The sequence below is a fragment of the Schistocerca americana genome, chromosome 4, assembly GCF_021461395.2.
Source record: "Schistocerca americana isolate TAMUIC-IGC-003095 chromosome 4, iqSchAmer2.1, whole genome shotgun sequence".
NCBI classification, from domain to species: Eukaryota; Metazoa; Arthropoda; class Insecta; order Orthoptera; family Acrididae; genus Schistocerca; species Schistocerca americana.
The window spans coordinates 621,013,079-621,020,217 of NC_060122.1; positions in this window are offsets into that span (position 1 = coordinate 621,013,079).

Sequence of the window (7,139 nt, forward strand, 5' to 3'; positions counted from 1 at the left end):
GCCCTCTGAATAAATTCAAAACTGGCCTCTTTTTTAAGCCCAAACTGTATTTTATTTCCTAGCAGAGCATTTCTAGTATTCTTTAATAGATGTGGGACATCATAAATTACTGCAATAGCTTCATCACTGACTAAAATATGAAATGGACTGGAGTCAGTTGGTTTCTCACAGCAGTGTTGCTTCAGTGCTCTCTGTTTGGTTGCATTCTGGTCACAAACTACCTTTAGCACTATTTCTTGCAATTGCCTTATGATATAGGTAATAAGACTTTTTAAAGTGATACTTGAAACTGAGTTATGAGTGAAGTAATAAGCAACAACCTGCTTCCAGCTTTTATGTATGCCTCTAACCATGAAAACTGATGCATGGTTTGCTTGTACATTTGACCCTCCCTAAATCTTGAAACCGTAAAATTTTTTTGTTTGCTTGCATCATAGTACAACCCTTTCTCCAAAGACATTTCATTTCATCAAACAACAAAGCACAATATTTACCACTGTTGTTCATTGCGTCAACTTCTGCTTTTATTACATTCGTCAAAGAAGTATTCAATCCTGGTTGAAACGGTATAGAAGAAAACAGATTTCAGATGCCCCACAGAAGGAACATAAAAATGAACTGACAAATATTTGTATAGGCGGGGACTTCGTTTGTATAAGGATAAAGCAAATACTTTGTGTCAGGTGTCCACCGCCTTGCATTTCCTGACTGATGAGCATTTAATTTCCTAGATGTTTATGAAATATTTGGTAACAGAATTTAAATTAGTTTCTATGAAAGAGAAAGTATTGCTGTCATATAAATCTTCTAGTGTTTTTAGTTCTGATTTTTCATGATGTAGCTTTGCTTTCAGTTTTGATACTCTTGTAACAGTATTCTTATGAATCTTGTACATTTTTGATTTTCTTGGAGTTAAATCTGCTTTTGAAATGTGTATACCTAAAACCCCACTTTCCTCATGTTACAAAATTTTTCGAATAAGAATGTGCACTCAGCATCTGCAGATACATTTTGAGGGGAGATAAAAAGTTTAAGAGAGGCATCACTCACTCAATGACTTACTCTGCTCAGCACAACTAGTGCTACGGAATTCATTAACACCAGTTTCAATTCTGGTATTGACACCTGTATAATAAAAAATATTCCATGGCACCACTAGTGCTTGGCAGGCCTAATTCACTATTGACACCAGTTTCACCTGATCCCCTTCTGGTACTAACAGCTGCATGCGAACTACTTGCCACAGCACAACTAAAGCTTCGTAGTTCACTAACACCAGTTTCACTTCTGGTATTAGCAGCTGTATAATGATCACTTGCCATAGCACCACTCGTGCTTGGTAGGCCTAATTCACTGTTAACAACAGTTTAACCTGATTCACTACTGATATCACAAGGAACACCTGCCACTTGTTTTGGAAACACACCCCAATTTAGCTTATGCCTAGTTTTATTCATAAAATCTTCTTAAAAAAAAAAAAAAATTATCTTCACAAACAAAATAAGTAGCACAGTTCACATCGGGTGACAGTTTACAAACACTTTTCCACTTCAGAAGCAACGCTCGAGGTTGTTTTGGAAACCTGTAGAAATGCTTGTTGCTAACTTTCTCCATTGAAACTACGCAATATCCAGATGAACAGCTGGGGAATTTAAAGGGGTATTTCAGTGTCAATTTGTTGTGTTGAATATTCTGAAAAAACATAAAATTCTTCTTAAACAAAACCACTAGTGACATATCAAAGTTATTTTAATAAACAAACGGAAACCACACAGCTTAATTCACGGTAGAAGTGAATACATTTCATTTATAGGCTATGAGATTATTTACTGAAAATTACAGGTCTTACCTTAGGATTAATTGTAGACATTTTTCAGCAGGCAATCTCTTCTATTCCACAGTGAACTTTATGAAATTTAAAGTAAAAAATCTGTTTATAATGAAGATCAGTAATATGTAAATATAAAACAAATAGAATACAATAGTATATCAACAACTGCCATTGGACAGATCTCATGGTCAATTCCAGCTTCGTTTGACCCCTAATGCCTCTAGTGGTCTGGAAGGAACTACGTGGCTTGTTGTTGCCTCTTCTCCCATATAGCTTTCACCCCCATGATGGTGCTGTGACAGCCAGTGTGAATTGGCCTGTACTGGAATATTTTTGTAAACGTAATTTTTTTGTTTCAATACCCAATATGTTAAGGTTCCTTGCCATATGTGGCTCAGATTTAGGAGCAATAATGTGGAATAGATTTCTTCTGCATTGAGAAACAGTTTTATTGCTTTTGACGATTTACTATCATGCCTATATTGTTTTCACTTGGCTGTCACGGCACCGTCGTGCCAAAGTGTAATCACACTGTCCATCATGTCAAAGTCAATTCAGGTCACATGATCTCAACTCACATGGCTGTCCTCAACTGCCTTTTTTATTTCCCCCTGCTCCATTTACGATCTTCGTACTATGATATTCAACTCTTTCTATGCGCAAAGTGAACATACACAATGCGGTAGCTTATGTACGTGGGTGCTGGAGTCCACATTTATATGAGAAGTCAAATGGTTTGCAGCTTGCGGGGATAGCTTGTATATTAGAGAAGAGAGACGGAAGTGCAAAACACAAAAAAGTTAGGGTCCATAAAATGTCATTTTGTGGAACACGTTATACAAGGAGCCCAAGGAAGAGGAATCTGCATTTTATATTTTGGAAAGTTGAAGTATCAGTTTCTTCATTTGTTACATCAAATTGCACCCAGAATTACTAAAAGGAACGCAGTGTTAAGACCTCCCATCACATCCCATGAAACATTTTGGTTAATGGTATAATGTTAATGTTGTCTTAAGGAAGCAACACTGTTTTTCTTTTATTTGTGTTATATTCTATTCTTTAGATGCTTTGGTTTTTGCTGTTTAGTCTGTGTATGTATCATTCTCTGCCATTAGTTATAAACTGTTACACATTATAATAAATTCTGCACAAACAAGCTTATTTTCGTGCTTCATTTACTGCGCCTGATCACAAACTTGTTCATTTCAGGTTAAGTTTAATTGCTAGTCCAGTGCAAATTTCTGTACAATAGTCATATATCCCTCAATACCTCTCCCTTCAAGATTTATAGGTTTTCTTTACATCTTGTATTTGGCTTCAAATCGTTGAAGTGCCCCATTTGTACTGGGGTTAGCTAGAGAAACCACATAAATATTGACCACTGATGCTTGCAAAACCATTTCACACACAATCCATAGACATACTTAACCCTCAAGTGGTCACATGGATGATAATAGTCATACACTCCTCTCTGAATTGCCACCGTTAATTTTGCAACAATGAGGACCAGCTGCCAGGATTCTGCAGGGAAGGGGTTGAGACACATTGTAGCCACACGTGTCAGTTGAAGTTTGTCCTTCGATAAGAGCAGCTGCACTTTCTTTTGCCTGGATGACATGTCATCCAAGCGACCTTTCGTGTAAGTATTTTTGACTGATGTATTCATTAAATATTTCACTTACTCAATATTTTTTAGCGCACATTACACCATATTACATATTTTAATCATATTTCTATCTCTTTTTTAGTTATTTTCTTGTTTTATTTAAGTAAAACAAAGTTTCCATTATGGTAAAAAGAAGTTAACACCCTAACTCTTGGATAAAGTGGATGTGATTCAGATGAAGATCTTCTAGACTGCGAGAGTGACGTCAGTGACTGTGATATCGATTATGTAGCATCAGAGAATCATAGCTCTGATGCAGAACAGGAGGCACCTGACTTTGAAGAGAGTGGTGAGGATTGTAATTTCGAGGAAGTTGTAGGTATTGACGGAAGCACTAAGTGGAGCAAAAAAGTGCCCCGGAAAAATGTGAAAATTCGATCACATAATATAATAAGCTGCTTACTGGGAGCAAAAGACAGAGCTAAAGATGCTAAAACAGAAACAGATGCATTGCGACTATTTGTTGATGACAGAATAATCTGTATCATTACAAAATATACAAATCTGTATATTCAGGAAATTAAGAATAACTTCTAAAGAGACAGGGATGCTCGTCTCACAGATGAAATGTGCCCTGATTGGAATTATTCTCCTTATTGGTTCTCGCCGTTGTAGCAGTACAAGTAGTAAAAAAAAATGTGGGGTAACTCCAAAGGATGTGGAATAGAAGCTTGCTATTTATCAATGAGCGAACATAGATTTCGTTTTCTGATGTGCTGCCTCTGCTTTGATGACTAAAGCACGAGAGCAAACAGATGAAAATTAAACAAGCTAGCACCAATTCATGACCATGGAGTAACGGTATTTGCACTAGTAGATTGATGTACATGATGAATTTAGAAGTTTACTGCAGAAAACAGGAACTTGGGCCTTTTTTAGTCAGCAATGCTGGAAAAGATGTTTTACTTCATCTTGCCAAACCAATTTATAGCTCTAATAGGAATATTACTGGTGATAATATTTGTTTTCCAGTATTACTCTGGTGGAAGCATTACTTGAAAAAAATATTACTTATGTTGGGACCCTGAAAAAAAAAAAAAAATAAATAAATAAAATGGAGCTGCCAAAAGAGTTCCTGCCAAATAAAAAGAAGCAACTGAATACTTTTTTTTTTTTGTTTTCAAAAAAATAAGACTCTTGTTCTGTACACCCAAAGAAAAAAACGAATCCACAATTCTGTTATCTTCAATGCACGAGGATGATTCAATTGATGTATCTACTGGAGACAAAAGAAAACCTGAAATAGTCACTTTTTACAATAAGACAAAAGTTGGTGTTGATGTAGTGGACCAGCTTTGTGCAAACTATTTGGTGGCGAGGAACACAAGGAAATGGCCTGCCATTGTTTTCTTCGATCTTCTGAACTTGTTTGGGATAAACACACAATGCATATACTCAGTGAATAATGGCTATAAAGCAGTCAAACAAGATGATTTTATAGAATCATTTTGCTGGGAGCTGATTTCACCCCGAATACAGCGACGCTTAAAATCCTCAGATGCCAGCCAAAACTAAGAAAAGAGGTGCTCTTTTACTTAAGACAGAAGTACCAAAATTCAATCAAAATGAACGGCGTGCAGGTGCAAGGGGAAGATGCCAAATCTGTGGTCGAGCAAAAATAAAATGAGAAGATCATGCTCAAAAGAGTCTAAATTGGGTATGCCCAGATCATTGTTCTGACGTGTGTAATGACTGTTTTGAATTAATTTTATTTTTGTTTATTAACTTTCTCAAATGGAACTGATATATAGTCAAAATTACATTTGTGAAGTACATTGTAAAAGTTTATGAAATGTATTTTATGTTTTGTATTTCTACTTATTTATATACAATCTAAGACTCATAATTAACAATAAACCATTTTAACGTATATTTCATTTTCTTTAACTCATATGTCAATAATACATATTAATAGAAATAAAAATACATTACATAATCGTATAAAATAGAGAAACCTAGAGGATGACTATTGTCATCCACGTGACCCATTGTGTAACTTTTTTAGGTGCGACCACTGGAGGGTTAACAATAAATCAAGGTAGATTTACACTTGCAGGAACATCACTGTCACCTTCTTGAATGCCGATGGTCAGAGGAATTCCTGAGCATTCACACTGCGTGGCACTTCAACTTCAAAATAATGTTGTGACGTTACAGCTAGGTCATAAAATACTCACCCTATGTGCTATTTGGTAGCTCATAGTAGTTTGTCACAAAATGCTGACATCGAGTTTAAAGCAGTTTACAATGATTGCTGTAGCACTTGATGATGAGAAACAGAGAGCAAACAGTGACTGGGTTAGAAAAATGTTAAAAAATCAATACTGTGAACAGGAGTTCCACATCCTTGCAAGGAGCTGTAAGAGGGGGGTCATCATTATATAAATATTTCAGTGTGTTTAAACAACATTTTTTACCTGTTAAGCAAGATACAAATAAAAATTACAAAGATAAATTCAAGATTTAGGCATCCCATATCATTCGACAAAAGTTGGTTTGCCTATGGTATGTCTAGATGGGTCATTTTAGTGTATTTGAACTTTATATATATTTCTGCTCAATAGGCTTTGCTGTGGCCCATCAAAACATTCTTTCCGAGAAACGTTGACATGATATGATATGATGTGACGTGTCCATGTGGTTCCCTTGACGGTGTGTGTGAATGCCACCATTTGAACTACAGAGGGGAATCTTTTGATGTGATGGTGACATTCCGTCAAGTGCAAATCCATCTTCAGCCTGCAATCACGTATTTAAACAAACAACTTGCACTGTCTTAAGTTTTCAGTCCATTTCTTTACGAAACACTACAAGTTCCTGGCAGCATTAAAATAAATTCCACTACTGATCAGTCTGATTGTACTCTCAGTACTTTTCGCACTTCAGGTTGCAGGCCTATTGGAATCCATTTCATTGTAAAATATTAAATACTTTAAAAATGTAGTAGAGGGAAAGAAATTTAGTATGCTCATGTCATACAATTCGGACTGCTTCAATTAATCTTTTGTCATTCATTACAAATTTTAAGAAAAGAAATAGCGAAACGAAACAATTTATAACAAATAACTAACAACAAACACGTGATAGCAACCACGACGAAACGAAATGCTGAGACCTGCGCATGGCCATGTATTGGGAGAAAATGAGCTTTGGGGTCACATGATAAACAATGGATGGATGACGTCAACCGTCAAAACTTTCTTCCTGAGGAATCTTGATGGTGACGTGATGGGTCAGAATGGTCAACATGGATGCCGTCATTGAAATGCATGGCAGAATGTTAAGACAGAACATGACATGGCGTGATGTGACATGACGGCCAGTGTGAAATGACCTTAAAGCTACAGTTGTGTTGGCTTATTTGATACGCTAAAAAAATGTGGATATTACATTCCATATTGGTTTCCTATGCTCCACGTTCACTGATTTGGCTATAACTGTAGCAAACAAAAGTCTGCTTTCTTTGATGGATATACAACGTTTTCCTGCAAAATGTCAGGTCTTCTGGTGTTTACCATCAAGTTTTTGTTATTGAAGGCAAATGACATTATTCAATAAATGTCTGTAAGGTACAAGATAATTGTAAATACACTGTCATCTAATGTACTGTTTTGTATCTCCCAGGGTCCTGAGGAAACTAAA